The sequence below is a fragment of the Podarcis melisellensis genome (assembly GCF_964234715.1).
Source record: "Podarcis melisellensis genome assembly, chromosome: W".
Classification (NCBI taxonomy): Eukaryota; Metazoa; Chordata; class Lepidosauria; order Squamata; family Lacertidae; genus Podarcis; species Podarcis melisellensis.
Window position 1 is genome coordinate 26,906,445 of NC_138535.1, and position 15,924 is coordinate 26,922,368.

A 15,924-nucleotide genomic window follows, 5' to 3' on the forward strand; every position below is an offset into this window, starting at 1 on the left:
TTTTATTTTTATTTTTTCATGTATTTTTGTACTTATGTTTTTGTAAAACTTTAATAAATATTTCTTTAAAAAAGAGAAAAGACTCTGATGTTGGGAAAGATGGAGGGCACAAGGAGAAGGGGACGACAGAGGACGAGATGGTGGGACAGTGTTCTCGAAGCTACCAGCATGAGTTTGACCAAACTGCGGGAGGCAGTGGAAGACAGGAGGGCCTGGCGTGCTCTGGTCCAGGGGGTCACGAAGAGGCGGACACGACTAAACGACTAAACAACAACAAATGCTGCCTACCCTGAGCTACACACAGGCAGGAAAGTTACAGAAACGTGACTCAATTTGCTTCTCCAGATAGCGGAGACCAGCAAGTTACATCAGCCAAGGCTCTCTCCCTCCAAGCCCTCGAAACGCACTCGTGTTTCATGATTGTCAGCTGCGGCAGACCCTGGTCAGGGGGCAGGAAGCTCATCTGGGCACCGATATCCTTGTAATCCTGGTTTCGGCGCCCGAAGTCTTCCACGTGGGCAGCAAGGTGGGAATTGACCATGCAGAAGCTGGTATTGTTGCAGACAAGCCTCACGGCCACACACCCCTTGTTACCCTGCAGGGGCGGAGCAAAGATGGCTGTTAGTGAGCAAGCAGGAAAGAGGGGGAACTGGTTGGCAGAGATTAGAAAAACAGACAGACAGACAGACAGACAGAAAGATCGACGTAGGGAATTCCGCTGTCAGGGTCTACTCCCCATCTTCCCCATGATGCCTGTGGCCACTGTCTCCCTCATCACTTCCTTGATGCGGCTGAGCTGGTCCTTCCTGACAAAGATGAGCACCAGCTGCACCTAGAAGATGCAAGGTACTGGGATGTCTACCAGCTCTGTTCATTGCTTGCTGTCCTGGGCCGGCTGGATGCAGATAGGAGTGGCAGGTGGCACCAACTGGGGATCCCCCAAGGGAAGAAGGCTCAGAGCCAGGGAACTGGTGGGGGGTCGTCCGAGGGAGAAGAGGGAGCAGACTGTGAGCAAGAGGAGGTGTTGGAAACTGAAGAGGCAGGAGGGCAGGAAGATTCTGTGGCAAACAGCAGCCCAGAATCCGAGGCAGAAGTGGAGGCTGGAGGCGGGGGTCAAGAGGCAGAGATCAGGCAGGCTGCTGAAGAAGCCAGGGGGTCTCCCCATCCTGCTGCGATCAGCTCCCCTCCCTGCTGGTCTCCCAGAACACAGAGAAATTAAGAGGAGGGAGCAAAGACAGGCAAGGTGTCAGAGTCTCAGGATGCTTGGGAAGGACCAGGGGGAGGAGGAGACTTCAGAGAGTGGTGGGTGGGTAGCAACCTTCAGCCTTCACAACTACCTCACTGGGGCAAGACCTGTTGGGAAAGGTTTCTGTGATCACGAGGCCTGCACGGTTTGGGTTTCTTTGAATAAAGAATGTGGGCTTCTTTTGAATAAAACACCACTGACACCAGGTGTTTTTTCTTGCTGACCTCCTCCTCCTCCTCCTCCTCCTCCTCCTCACTCCAGCTCCTGACAGCTGTCTGGCTGCTGAAGAAATGGGTGGGGTTGGACTTACTTTCTTGTACTTGGATTTGGAACGCAAAGCCTTTTCCACAGCTGTCAGCCACTCTTGCTCCTTTGTCGAGTCCAAGTAGAAGAAAGCCTCTGTGCTCAGGTCCAGCTCCTGGAACCGAATGCCCAAGTGCCAAAGAGAAGGATGTGGAAGTGCAGGAATAGGACTCCAATCGGAACAGACGTGCTGGTCAAATATGCAAAGACAACAGGAGTGTGCAAGGGCAGGCAAGATCAGGACCAAGAACAAACAAGTAATGCCAGCCACTTCTTCCTCAGCTTAGCTATTCGGGGCCCCAAAGGAGCTTTGCTAATGAAAGAAAAAAAGCTTTTCCCTTGTATTTTTTAAGATGTGTCAGCCAGCCTGATATCTAAGCACTATCCCAGTAGCCACAGGCAACCAGAAATTCTTTGAAGGCAAGTGAGTTGGTTGATCTCTCCATTCTTCCTTCACCTGGCAACCTGGTTTCCAGGATGGCTTTCTGGGAGCAGAAAACCACCTCTCAGATCTGTTGTGCCAAGCTTGTTTGCTAGAAGATTACCCCGTAACACCCTTGTCCTCTTTGCAAACCTCCTAAAAGGCTAGCCTTCTGTGTTTCCATGCTGGCCATGAAGGAATGGGCATTCCCGACTCTGAAAACAGCACAGAAATACAGCCTGTCTAGTAAAGGGGTAAAAAGAGCAAGCTAAACAGCCTCTGTAAAACAGTAGCATCTGAAGCTGCTAAGCACATACTGATAAACATATCATAAAAGGAGACATGAAAAACAAATGGCCACTGGGTACTACTAACAGTGGGACACGGGTGGCGCTGTGGGTTAAACCACAGAGCCTAGCACTTGCAGATCAGAAGGCCGGCGGTTCGAATCTCCGTGACGGGGTGAGCTTCCGTTGCTCGGTCCCTGCTCCTGCCAACCTAGCAGTTCAAAAGCACGTCCAAGTGCAAGTAGATCAATAGGTGCCGCTCCGGCGGGAAGGTAAACGGCATTTCCGTGTGCTGCTCTGGTTCACCAGAAGCGGCTTAGTCCTGCTGGCCACATGACCCAGAAGCTGCACACCAGCTCCCTCGGCCAGTAAAGCGAGATGAGCGCCGCAACCCCAGAGTCGGTCACGACTGGACCTAATGGTCAGGGGTCCCTTTAACTTTACCTTACTACTAACAGTACGAGGAAATAACCAAAGCAAAAACTCAAAAACTTTGTTTGAAGTAGTAAGCTTAGCATTATAAGGATGACCCACACCAAGTGTTGGGGGGGGGTGTCACACCTCCCTTTCCTCCAGCACAGCTTTTAGGAGGAGTTCCAAAGGTTTTGCTTCAGTTTTGGATTAACTGCATCTTGTCACAATGTCTGAAGCTGCACAAACCGCTTCATTTGAACCATGGCTCCTTGAAACAAGCCCATTTCCAATCGTGGGTTTACAAAGCTGGTCAAATGAACCACCTTAGGATCTGGACACACCAAACTGTGGTTAATTTAAAATCCAAGTGGAAGCTTCCCAATAGGCTTGGGGTGGGGGAGAGGTGTGCAAACCTGGAGGAGAGGCTGCCGTCCTGCTCATAATATGAAGCCACGGTTCAGTATGTGGCACCAAGGGAAATTGCCCACCACAACTAATACTTTCAATTACCCACCCATGTGGCCTGAGTGAACAGGACAGACTTTGCCTGGCACCCAACAATAAAGCTGTCATGTAGATGTCGCTTTCTCCAGCCCCAACTCTGATACAGGTTATAATAATAATAATAATAATAATAATAATAATAATAATAATAATAATATAATTATTATTTATACCCCGCCCATCTGGCTGAGTTTCCCCAGCCACTCTGGGCGGCTCCCAATCAGTGTTAAAAACAGTACAGCATTACATATTAAAAACTTCCCTGAACAGGGCTGCCTTAAGATGTCTTCTGAACGTCAGGTAATTCTTTATCTCTTTGACATCTGATGGGAGGGCGTTCCACAGGGCGGGCGCCACTACCGAGAAGGCCCTCTTTCTGGTTCCCTGTAGCCTCACTTCTCGCAATGAGGGAACCGCCAGAAGGCCCTCGGCGCTGGATCTCAGTGTCCGGGCTGAACGATGGGGGTGGAGACGCTCCTTCAGGTATACAGGACCGAGGCCGTTTAGGGCTTTAAAGGTCAGCACCAACACTTTGAATCGTGCTCGGAAACGTACTGGGAGCCAATGCAGATCTCTCAGAACCGGTGTTATGTGGTCCCGGTGGCCACTCCCAGTCACCAGTCTAGCTGCCGCATTCTGGATTAATTGCAGTTTCCGGGTCACCTTCAAAGGTAGCCCCACGTAGAGCGCGTTGCAGTAGTCCAAGCGGGAGATAACTAGAGCATGCACCACTCTGATGAGACAGTCCGCGGGCAGGGAGGGTCTTAGCCTGCGTACCAGTTGGAGCTGGTAGACAGCTGCCCTGGACACAGAGTTAATCTGCGCCTCCATGGACAGCTGTGAGTCCAAAATGACTCCCAGGCTTCGCACCTGGTCCTTCAGGGGCACAGTTACCCCATTCAGGACCAGGGAATCCTCCACACCTGCCCGCCTCCTGTCCCCCCAAAACAGTACTTCTGTCTTGTCAGGATTCAACCTCAATCTGTTAGCCGCCATCCAACCTCCAACCGCCTCCAGGCACTCACACAGGACCTTCACCGCCTTCACTGGTTCTGATTTAAAGGAGAGGTAGAGCTGGGTGTCATCTGCATACTGATGAACACCCAGTCCAAACCCCCTGATGATCTCTCCCAGCGGCTTCATATAGATATTAAAAAGCATGGGGGAGAGGACAGAACCCTGAGGCACCCCACAAGTGAGAGCCCAGGGGTCTGAACACTCACCCCCCACCACCACCTTCTGAACACGGCCCAGGAGGAAGGAGCGGAACCACTGTATGACAGTGCCCCCAGCTCCCAGCCCCTCTAGACGGTCCAGAAGGATGTTATGGTCGATGGTGTCAAAGGCCGCTGAGAGATCCAGCAGAACTAGGAAACAGCTCTCACCTTTGTCCCTAGCCCGCCGGAGATCATCAACCAGCGCGACCAAGGCAGTTTCAGTCCCATGGTGAGGCCTGAATCCCGATTGGAAGGGATCCAAATGGTCCGTTTCCTCCAGGCGTGCTTGGAGTTGTTCAGCAACCACCCGCTCAATCACCTTGCCCAAGAATGGCAGATTTGAGACTGGGCGATAGTTGGCCATTCACCACCCCGCAGAGCCCATCGCCCAGCCCTTCCCGGCTCGCTTTTATCAGCCAGGATGGGCAAGAATCAGGGAGACAGGTGGTCGGTTTCACTCGTCCAAGCAGCCTGTCCACATCCTCGGAGGTAACAGATTGGAATTGATCCCATGTAACAGGACCAGACAGAACTCTAGCACTCTCTCGCCCTGGCCCTGCTCCCACGGTGGAGTCTAGCTCCTTCTGAATCTGAGCGATTTTATTCGCAAAAAACTTTGCAAAAGCATTGCAGGAGGTCTTGGGGTCCCTACCAGGCCCCGGTGGTACAGGTGGTTCTGATAGATTGCGAACCACCTGAAAAAGTCTCCTGCTGCTGTTTTCTGCAGATGCAATGGAGGCGGCGAAGAAGGCCCTCTTCGCCGTCGCCATTGCCACTTGGTAGGCTCGACGTTGAGCTCTAACCCGTGTCCGGTCTGATTCAGAATGAGTTTTCCGCCACCGGCGCTCTAGCCGTCTCAACGATTGTTTCATCACCCTCAGCTCCGGGGAAAACCACGGGGCTGTCCGGGCTCCATGCAATCGGAGAGGGTGCTTCGGAGCCAGACAGTCAATAGCCCTGGTTAACTCCGCATTCCAGCGTGCCACCAGGGAATCAGCTGAAAGGCCATCAACTTGGGATAAAGCATCCCCTACCACTCTCTGGAAGCCAATTGGATCCCTTAAGTGGCGGGGGCGGACCATCCGAATCGGTCCCACCTCCCTGCGTAGGGGAAGGGTTGCGGAGAAGTCCAGTTGCACCAGGAAGTGATCTGACCATGGCACTTCTTTTGTTTCGCTTTTAGTTAATGTCAGATCACCAACATCCGTAGAGGTAAACACCAAGTCTAAGGCATGTCCGTGGCTATGAGTTGGGCCAGACTTATTCAGGGACAGCCCCATGGAGGCCATGCTTTCCACGAAGTCCCGAGCAGCCCCTTGTAAGATCGTGTCGGCATGGATGTTAAAATCCCCCAGGACAACTGTTACGGCAAAAATCTGGGTGCGAGGCTGCTCTGCCACCCAGCTCATCGGACTCAGTCCGTGGGTCCCTGCGGAGGAAAATGAGCTCAGCCGGAGACAGGAGCAAACTGCAGAAGATCCAAGTTTATTGGCCAACAGGTTCAAGACGAGATTGAACAGTGAGAAAGGGGTGACATGAGTTTTTGAAACTTCCCTCCATGTCCCAGAATACAGTGCAAAACACGTCATGAATACATTAAAGAGAGGTTTGGTTACACAGATTACATCATGAATATATTAAAGGGAGGTTGGGTTACACAGATTAACATATGGAGGAGGGAGGGGGGAATATGCAGAGCTACACCGGATTAACATAAGGAGGAGGGAGGGGGGAATATGCAGAGCTGGAGATATGCACAGATAAACACTTCCTGGGGATGAGAAAACAATGGTCTCAAATATGCATAGTCTGGCACCTGACATTGCCTGGAGGAAAGGCTGATCAGAGCAAACTGGCACGTTGATTTTCTATGAATTTTATAGATTTTAGTCCCTTTTGACATTGACAATTGGAAATAAATTGATATATTGTAGCGAAGAAGAAGGTGAAGAAGACATGCCCCCCCCCTTCCGTAACAGTAACCAAGCTAGGTGTCTCCAGGAGCATATCCGCCACGACCTGAAGCAGCTCGGGCAGGGAATCCTTGGTGCAGCGGGGAGGTCGGTACACCAGTAGGAATCCTGTACTGCCCCTATTGCCCAACTTCCAGAACATGCACTCAGAAAACTGGGTCTTCCCAATAGGACGCCTGGTGCAGACTAATGACTTCCTAAAAATCACTGCAACCCCCCCCCCCCCCGCCCACATGACCTGGGTTGCTGTGCGTAAGAGAAACCTGGTGGGCAAGCAGCGGCAAGGACAGGCCCATCTGCTTCATCCAACCAGGTCTCTGTCACACATGCCAGATCAAATCCTCCATCCACAATCAGGTCGTGGATGGCAGTGGTTTTATTCATCATTGACCTGGCATTGCACAGCAACACCTTCAGGTCATGTGGGTTTCCCTTGCTGATTACTGTATCCTTCCGGTCAGGACCAGACCTGGAGGCAGGGATAGTCCTCAAACAACGACTAAACCTGCCTCCTCGGTAATGACATGGTCTGGTCTTAGCATAACTCCTCCTCCTGCCCGTGATCACTGAGATCGGGTGTCCCAATACATCTCCCCCTGTGGAACCTGCCCCACCCAATCTATTGGCTGAGGCCCACTCCCAGGCAGCCATGACCCTTCCCCTTAAAAGGCAAAATACAAACTATATAATAATTTAACAGAATAATAATAATAATAAAACAAAACAGAACAGAACAAAACAAAACAAAGCAAGAAACAATAGCCCTGACTAAATGCTTATCCCACCCCAAGCAAAAATAAAGTAATGAAATAATATAATATTATAAAAAAACAACAACCACCATTTAAAGTGCTGCAAATTAAAAGCGATTAAAACATTTAAAACCATTGTGTCCATTGCTGCTGGTAGCTGCTCTAAACTGTAGTGGTAGTGCAGGCCCCGCCCCCTAGGCCGGATGGAGTTGGCAGGAGAGGGAGCGGTCCTCCCAACACTCACGCAAGCAGCAGCAGCAGCAGCCGTGTCCCGGAAGCCTCTCTCAGGCCTCTTATGCTGTGGTGGTTCCACTGGTCTTTGCACTTTGGCATGATCCGAGCTGAAATTCTGGGTGTTGACATATTCCTTCTCTCTCTTGGCGAGGACGTGCTGGATGAGTCCCTCTCTCTGTCCGGACTGCGGATGTGTGGAAGGCACAAAGAGCTGGCGCATAGTGTGGGTCATTGGGGTTGCTTCTTGCTCATGCTCTCCTTGTCACGGATACGCCTCAGGGAGATGAGAACACAACTCAAGTAGTCCTTCAAAGCAAGGAGGTGGGAGGGCACAGTACACCTCTAAGGCAACTTACAGCCTGCTTGGTGGCAGCGGTGGGGGTGGAGGCTCCCCATTTGCTGATTCTGCAGGTTTCTTTCCTTCTCCATGAAGTTATCCTCGAATCCCAGAATTCCCGAGAGAGGAAAAGACTTCTGAGGTTAGAGAGGCTTGTCGCCGGAAATCACCCCCCCCTCCATTAACACGTGTAACGCACAAGCACCACACTCACACATGCACGCAGCTCCCCTCCCTGACCCCAGAGATGTCCCTTTAGAGGGCCATCTCTTAACAGCCTTCCGTAAATAAGGAAGCGCTAGTCTGACAGCTCTTCTCTACAGCGCTCCGCATTGCCCTATCTTTATTGTGAGTAGACCGGCCGCCTGAACTTTAGGTCAAACGGCGGCCGCCTCAGCCAATCAACATTGCCGAACAGCGCCCCTTGCGGCGGCCACGCTGGTACTGCAGGCTGCAAGCGCCTTTTCCTCACCTTTTGACAGCTCTCGATACAATGTTTCCGAGTTTAATTGACCGTGACTGATGTAATCAAAATGTAGCAAGTAACTTCCGAAAGGCGAAAGTACTTTGAACTTCAAGGACAATATTCTTTATAAATTCACCAAAAATCAGCCGTACATCGGATTTTCACCGGACCACTTTTATTTTGCTACATATTACAAGGACTATCAAAGGGGGGTGACCTGATGCGGGGCAGCCATAATCCCTTGACCGAGCGGTCACGTAGTCAGCGGCCCTTCTCAGCGGACGTGACTACCTTGATAGCCATCATGATGGGCTCAGACAGAAGGCTATCAAGGACACAATAAACTGCACCCTTTAGTGTATTCCATGCGGACTCGCACAAAAGGACTCTGACCGGATTCCCCTCAGGGGGCAGGAAACTTCGCCCTTCTCTTTTGTTCTTGTAAATAACTCATATGGGGAGGGGAGAGGAGGCTCCGACCAGGTGTCAGGTCACTCAGATTACCTGTGTAGCCCCTCCTCGACTCCTCCTAATATTAATGTAATCATGATGTAAATGTGATGTAATTCTGGGGGTGTAGCATAGGGGATTAGCAACTAATAAAAGTTAGGGTCTCCCTTTGTTCGGGGCTTCCATCTTGCTTCACCTCGTGGGCGGTGGGAGTCCTGTCGCGACAGTCTTTTCTTGAATAAAGACCGAGCCTACTGGCTGCTGTTTTGCTCTGAATTGCTCTGGTCGGTGTCTTCATTTGTCCAAGAGAGCCCTCGGACTTTCCTGTAACAGGCTTCAGAACCGTTTGGGGAAGTTTTGGGAAAGGAACTTAGAAAATGTTCCTGCCTCCCCACAGCACCACATTTGCCGGACAATTGCCTCTCAGCTTATGCATGTTTAGGAAGGATTGTGGAGGCAAGAGGTCCTCCCCTCAAGGCCTTTTCCTCTAAAGGAGGTAGACTGGTCTTCTCCAATCCTCTGGCCACTGCTGAGTTTTCCAAACTTGCTGGCATATTGCGTGTAGCACCTTAACAGCATCATCTTTAACAAAATTTAATAGTTCAGCTGGAATACCATCACTTCCACTGGCCTTGTTATTAGCAGTGCTTTCTAAGGCCCATTTGACTTTGCTCTCCAGGATGTCAGGCTCAAGGTCAGCAACCACACTACCTGGGGTGTATGAGACATCCATATCTTTCTGGTATAATTCCTCTGTGTATTCTTGCCACCTCTTCTTGACGTCTTCTGCTTCTGTGAGGGTCTTTCCACCTTTGTCCTTTATTATGGTACTCTTTGTATGAAATGTTCCTTTCATAGCTCCAGTTTTCTTGAACAGATCTCTGGTTCTTCCCATTCTGTTGTTTTCCTCTATTTCTTTGCATTGCTCGTTTAAGAAGGCCCTCCTGTCTCTCCTTGCTATTTTTTGGAAATCTGCATTCAATTTCCTGTATCTTTCACTATCTCCCTCGCATTTTGCTTGCCTTCTCCAAGTCCACCTTTCCTTTTGAAGCAAAATGTCATTGAAATGGGGGAGAAATGCCCTGCATGAAGTCTTGGGTTTGCAATTTGGGGAGAGGGAAGACTGTCTGCGGCGCTGGGGAGCAGGCAGGCTAGCGAGGCCCCCTAGATCTAGAGGCCCATGGCTTCTGCCTACTTAGCCTATACATAAATCCGGCCCTGCCTATGTCACAGTGAGCACAGGCCCATCGATCACGTGCAAGGCATTCTGCATGTTGGGAAGGAGCCTCCTGTTCTGGGCCAGGTGGAAGAGTGACACCAGCAGAAGACTGGGTGGTGGGGTCGAAGCTGATCCCGGGGAGCACGTGAGGAGTCAAGGCTTCCCGCATGAAGGCCTCGCTTCCCCTAGAAGTCCCTGCCTCCTGGTCTGTGTTCGCTTTCTTCTTCAGGTACAGCGCCAGCATGTTCTGGATGGTGCACCTGCTTTCGGGGGAGAGCTTGTAGAACTGGTCCACACTAGAAGAATAGCCATGAGACGGGTGAGACTCCTGCAAGGCGTCCCCAAAGTCAGGGGAACATAAGCGCATTTGAAGAGCCTTGCTGGCTCAGGCCAAGGCCCATTCAGTCCGACATCCTGTTGGCATGTAGTTGGTCCACCACAATTGCAAGATTATTGCATCCTTCAGGAATGGTGTGTCCAGCTCCATCTGAGTCATCATCCAGGCACACTTTGGAGCTGCATGGATGAGAGATGGGCATCTTCGGCCAGTCAGGGCTGAGGAGCTGGCAAGATCCCCTGTACTGAGCCGGAAAGCAAACTCTTTGGCCTCCGAGATCTCTCCCGACTCTCAGCAGCCCTCACTGTGAGCCATACTAGAGGAATGTTGTCCTGCTTTTGCTGAGCTACAACACAGGAGCGCACCCCCAGGGGGCCATGATGTGGTAACCCTGGCGAAGCATTGCAGAGCAACTGAGAAAGCAGAATGATGTTTGCGTGGACAGTCCATTAGAAAGCTGCACTATTATTGCATCGATAGCACATTGCAGAATACGGCCCCCCTCCAGGCAAAAACATCCGTCTGGCGGGACAGTAGCTTTGATTTCGGAGGTTGTGGTTTTACATCTTCCTATTTATTTATTTATTTATTTATTTAAAATTATTTATTTATTTCATAAAATTAAACGCTGAAGAAGTGAATACCAGAATAGATCAGAACTCACTCCCAAGGTAAGGGGAAGAGACATGGCTAAGATGGCAGGACAGCTTACTCTATGGTGTTAACCCCTTCATGCACTAATTAGACTGAAGCATGTTGGTTATATGAGACTGGTTATCCCGCACAATATGCTCTCACACAACCCATGCCCTCCAACTGAAAACCCATTTCCTGGACAATATCAACATTGTGTTTTGTGCCTGTGAACTGCACAGTGCATATTTTTATTAGAAAAGAAAACAGCCCGGTGTTTCAGCTTCTCAGAGTTGTTTTATTCAGTGCGCTGCTACAGCTTGTCACACCCAAATCCTCCAAAGGAATCTGCCAAAGTGCTTTTCCAGGCAAAAGGGGGCAGAGGGAGAGAAACCAAGAACCTCAAATTCACTAGACCAGGGGTGGGGAATTGTGTGGCCCTCTAGATGTTGTTGGATTCCATCACCCCTGACCGTCAGCCATGCTGCCTGAGGCAGAAGGCCATTGGATCTGGCAATATCTGGGAGCCCACAAGATTCCCTGCCCCCGCCCTACACAAACAACCAGGCACTCAGCTGTGAGGCACACCTCTTACCGGAGGGAGGGTCACTCCAGAGGCAGCTGTGGCATGAGAGTGCTGGATCATGCCTTTGTGGGCCCATCTGAGGATTAAAGAGGACCCCCTAGGAAGCGTGCTTGGAGATCTTCCTTACCACGTGGCTCTCTGGCAAAAACACAACAGTACTAACGGCCATATGGAACCACACCTCAAAGCTGGATCAGACTTCCCAGATCCTGTAGCCTACATCAGGAGGAAGACTGGGGCAGAGGGGCCTAGAGTGGGAGTCAGAGCTGCTCTTAGGGCTGCATGTCTGAAGCATGGGCAGAAATCTTTGGGTGTGAGGTTGCATGGGGCTGTCTCTTTGTGTTTTGGTGATGCCAGGCCGCCAGCCAGCCAGAGGCAGGCAACCAACTGGCTTCAGGGGCAAGCTCCTTTGCAAAGCCAGTCTGATTTCACCAAATGCAATGGCAGAGTGACCATTCGACCCGTGTTCTGCTTCGCTGTGAAATGGCGTGTGTTCCTCAACCCAGAGAACCTCTTGTTCAACGTCAAGCTGGTCTAAGGAAGAAAAGCATAAGAGTCAGTCTTGAATCCCCACACAGATGTGCTGGGAGATGCCTGCACACCGCACACGTAAAGCACATCTCCTCCCACCCACACCCAAAACGTCCTGGGAACAATGGTTTGTTAAGGGTGCTGGGAATCGTAGCACTGTGAAAGGAAAAGTAAGGTTCTTAGGATGCTTTGGAGGGGGTGGAATGTTGAATACACAGCGGCCACATGGACGGATGGACACACCCACACCCACACACCCCAGCATAGCTTCAGCGTTTAGCACCAAAAGTCTTCAGCCAGATGTCATGCAACCCTTTGGCAGGGGCAACTTATCATTTTATTGATTTTCCATAACAAAGAATTAAAAAGGCGGCCAATCTTGCAAAGGAGTGTTGCCATTTAAACTGCAGGTGTGACGTAGGAACCCGAACAAAGAGAAGGAACCAGCTACCCAGAGTCTGCTTCCGATTGCCCTTGTTCTCCACCTCCCTCTTTCCTAATCAGCCGCAAACAAGAGTTCAGATTTGAAAGCCTTGTTATCACCTCATTCCCTTCAATTAGCCAGCTGCTCTGGCAGATGACATCAGTTCCTTCCCGCTCCCAATATTCCTGCTCCTAACCTGGTTAGCCATAGCCCGGAAGCTGAATCTCAGGGGAACGCCTTTGGGCTGGGAAGGGCTCATCTTTCCTGGGCCTCTTCTCCCCCTCAGGAAGGGGTGCTTGGCTCCTGGCCTGTGAAATGCGCTCAAAATGTAAAGATGCCTTCTTTCCAGGGAGCCAAGGGAGAAGGGGGGAATTTGAAATACCTCCCAAACTTCCCACGTCAGAGATGCAGGAGTTGCATCACCTCCAACTTCCTCGGGGATGAAGCAGCTACGAAAAACGAAGCATCCCACCTGGGCACGGTTTCTGAGAGAGCAACAGCAGAAGACCCAGACTCTGGCAAGATGAGCATTTGTCCAGTGGATTCTGGCTGCTCCATGAGGGCAGACAGGGGATGGCTGCGGTGGCCGCCAGCCCCTTCCCACTCCATCTCAGATATAGAACACATTTGCTCTGCCACTCCTTGGCTCTGGCGCCACCTACTGTTGGCCTCCTTGCCTTCCACCCTCCCAGTCCCAATGAGCACCATCCACCCCTGCTCCAGAGGCGCAGAGCAGTAGTTAGGTGATCTTGCGCCCCGGCAGAACCGTCCAGATGGCGCCCCCAGCCACGGACAAGTTAGCTCTTCTTTCTGCCTCTCCTCCACCCCACCCCCCAACCATTCAATTCACCCTGGAAGTACAAGTATCAAAAAGTAAAATGTTAGAGGCTTCCCCCCACCCCATAGCAATATAATTGGATTCAGCTAGCTGGTCAGTCTACTTTCGGTTTCACTCCTGGCTCCTTGTTAAATTAATACTGCATCAGAAACTTCCCAAGCAGATATCCAAAGTTCTTTGGCATTTCTCCAGTTGTTAATGAGATGTCTCTTCTAGTCCAGGGGAGTCTTTTCATCTTCTTCCAGGAAACTAAGAGTCGAAAGCCTTGATTTTCCGTTTTTTTTTCCTTTTTCCAGTCATTTCCACAGTTAGTCATTATTAGAGTTATTAAAACCTTATTATATTAACAAATTTTTTAAGTCTCCCTTGCTTTCCTGGTGACCTTCAGCTTAAACACAAACTGCTCTGGAGTGAGAAAAACCCTTCACACTCCAAAAGCCCAGCTGGAGGGACCTGGAAGTGTGCGGGGAAGAGCAGTTTTGTAGTGGGTTTGTTGCACAGGAGCACCAAGTTCACTAACTGGCTGATTCAGATTGAATCCCATTCAAAAAGAGTGCAATGGTGTGTGTTTCAGCCAGCCATCCGGCTGCTGCAACTATTCCCTGGGTGCCACCACACTGTCCTGTCTGTGTGTTTGGAAGGGAATGGGAGCTATGCTCCCCCCAGAGACACTCCACTCCTTCTTCCTTAGCTGTGCTGCTCAACAGTTGAGGCAACCTTCACAGTTCTGGGATGCCGAGGAAGCGAACCAATAGTCATGTTCATCTGTACTGGCTCAGTTACAGATAGGTAGCTGTGTTGGTCTGCCATAGTCAAAACAAAAAAATTCCTTCCAGTAGCACCTTAAAGACCAACTAAGTTAGTTCTTGGTATGAGCTTTCGTGTGCATGCACACTTCTTCAGCAAGGTATCTGAAGAAGTGTGCATGCACACGAAAGCTCATACCAAGAACTAACTTAGTTGGTCTTTAAGGTGCTACTGGAAGGATTTTTTTTTTTTTTTGTACTGGCTCAGTATGACCTATTCTGACAGGTGCTGCCTTTCATATTCACGCCCAAGAGCCTTTCCGCTCCAGAGATCTGGGGCTGAACCCGGGATCCCTAAAGAGGGCTGCCTTCAGTTGTCTTTTAAAAGTAAAATAGTTGTTTATTGGTTTGACATCTGCTGGGAGGGCGTTCCACAGGGCAGGTGCCACTACCGAGAAGGCCCTCTGCCTGGTTCCCTGTAACCTTACTTCTCACAATGAGGGAACCGCCAGAAGACCCTCGGCGCTGGATCTCAGTGTCCGGGCTGAACGATGGGGGTGGAGACGCTCCTTCAGGTATACAGGACTGAGGCCGTTTAGGGCTTTAAAGGTCAGCACCAACACTTTGAATTGTGCTCAGAAACATACTGGGAGCCAATGCAGATCTCACAGAACCGGTGTTATGTGGTCCCGGCGGCCACTCCCAGTCACCAGTCTAGCTGCCGCATTCTGGATTAATTGCAGTTTCCGGGTCACCTTCAAAGGTAGCCCCACGTAGAGCGCGTTGCAGTAGTCCAAGCGGGAGATAACTAGAGCATGCACCACTCTGATGAGACAGTCCGCGGGCAGGGAGGGTCTTAGCCTGCGTACCAGGTGGAGCTGGTAGACAGCTGCCCTGGGCACAGAATTAACCTGTGCCTCCATGGACAGCTGTGAGTCCAAAATGACTCCCAGGCTGCGCACCTGGTCCTGCGCACCTGATCCTCTCAAGAGAGGAGAGTTTCCTGCAGAGTCCGGCCAGCTGCTCATCCCTTCTCCCTGCAATCTCCTTCTTCACCTCTTCCACATGATTCAGCAGACGCTCTTCTTCTTCTTCTTCTTCTTCTTCTTCTTCTTCTTCTTCTTCTTCTTCTTCTTCTTCTTCTTCTTCTTCTTCTTCTTCTTCTTCTTCTTCTTCTTCTTCTTCTTCTTTCTTCTTCTTCTTCTTTTCTTCTTCTCTTCTTTTCTTCTTCTCTTCTTCTCTTCTTTTCTTCTTCTCTTCTTTTCTTCTTCTTCTTCTTTTCTTCTTCTTCTTCTTTTCTTCTTCTTCTTCTTTTCTTCTTCTTCTTCTTCTTTTCTTCTTCTTCTTCTTCTTTTCTTCTTCTTCTTCTTCTTTTCTTCTTCTTCTTCTTCTTTTCTTCTTCTTCTTCTTCTTTTCTTCTTCTTCTTCTTCTTCTTTTCTTCTTCTTCTTCTTCTTCTTTTCTTCTTCTTCTTCTTCTTTTCTTCTTCTTCTTCTTCTTCTCTTCTTCTTCTTCTTCTTCTCTTCTTCTTCTTCTTCTTCTTCTTCTTTTCTTCTTCTTCTTCTTCTTCTTTTCTTTTCTTCTTCTTTTCTTCTTCTTCTTTTCTTCTTCTTCTTTTCTTCTTCTTCTTTTCTTCTTCTTCTTCTTCTTTTCTTCTTCTTCTTCTTCTTCTTCTCTTCTTCTTCTTCTTCTTCTTCTTCTTCTTCTTCTTCTTCTCTTCTTCTTCTTCTTCTTCTTCTTCTTCTTCTTCTTCTTCTTCTTCTTCTTCTTCTTCTTCTTCTTCTTCTTCTTCTTCTTCTTCTTCTTCTTCTTCTTCTTCTTCTTCTTTCTTCTTCTTCTTCTTCTTTTCTTCTTCTTCTTCTTCTTCTTCTTCTTCTTCTTCTTTCTTCCTTCTTCTCCTCCTCCTTCTCCTCCTTCTTCTCCTCCTCCTTCTCCTCCTTCTCCTCCTTCTTCTCCTCCTTCTTCTCCTCCTTCTTCTCCTCCTTCTCCTCCTTCTTCTCCTCCTTC

General features: G+C 49.8%; 1 pseudogene across 1 annotated transcript in view; it reads right to left on the minus strand.

The window, feature by feature from the left end:
* The window catches only part of LOC309361233 (inositol polyphosphate 5-phosphatase OCRL-like), a 31,778-nt pseudogene that overhangs the window by 11,784 nt on the left and 4,070 nt on the right, over positions 1–15,924 (minus strand). Inside the window, exons 2-6 of the transcript in view lie at positions 7,708–7,825; positions 7,431–7,625; positions 1,557–1,739; positions 733–832; positions 368–618 (exon numbers count right to left, since the gene is read on the minus strand). The product of the transcript in view is annotated as an inositol polyphosphate 5-phosphatase OCRL-like (transcript). The remainder of the gene's footprint in view (positions 1–367; positions 619–732; positions 833–1,556; positions 1,740–7,430; positions 7,626–7,707; positions 7,826–15,924) is intronic.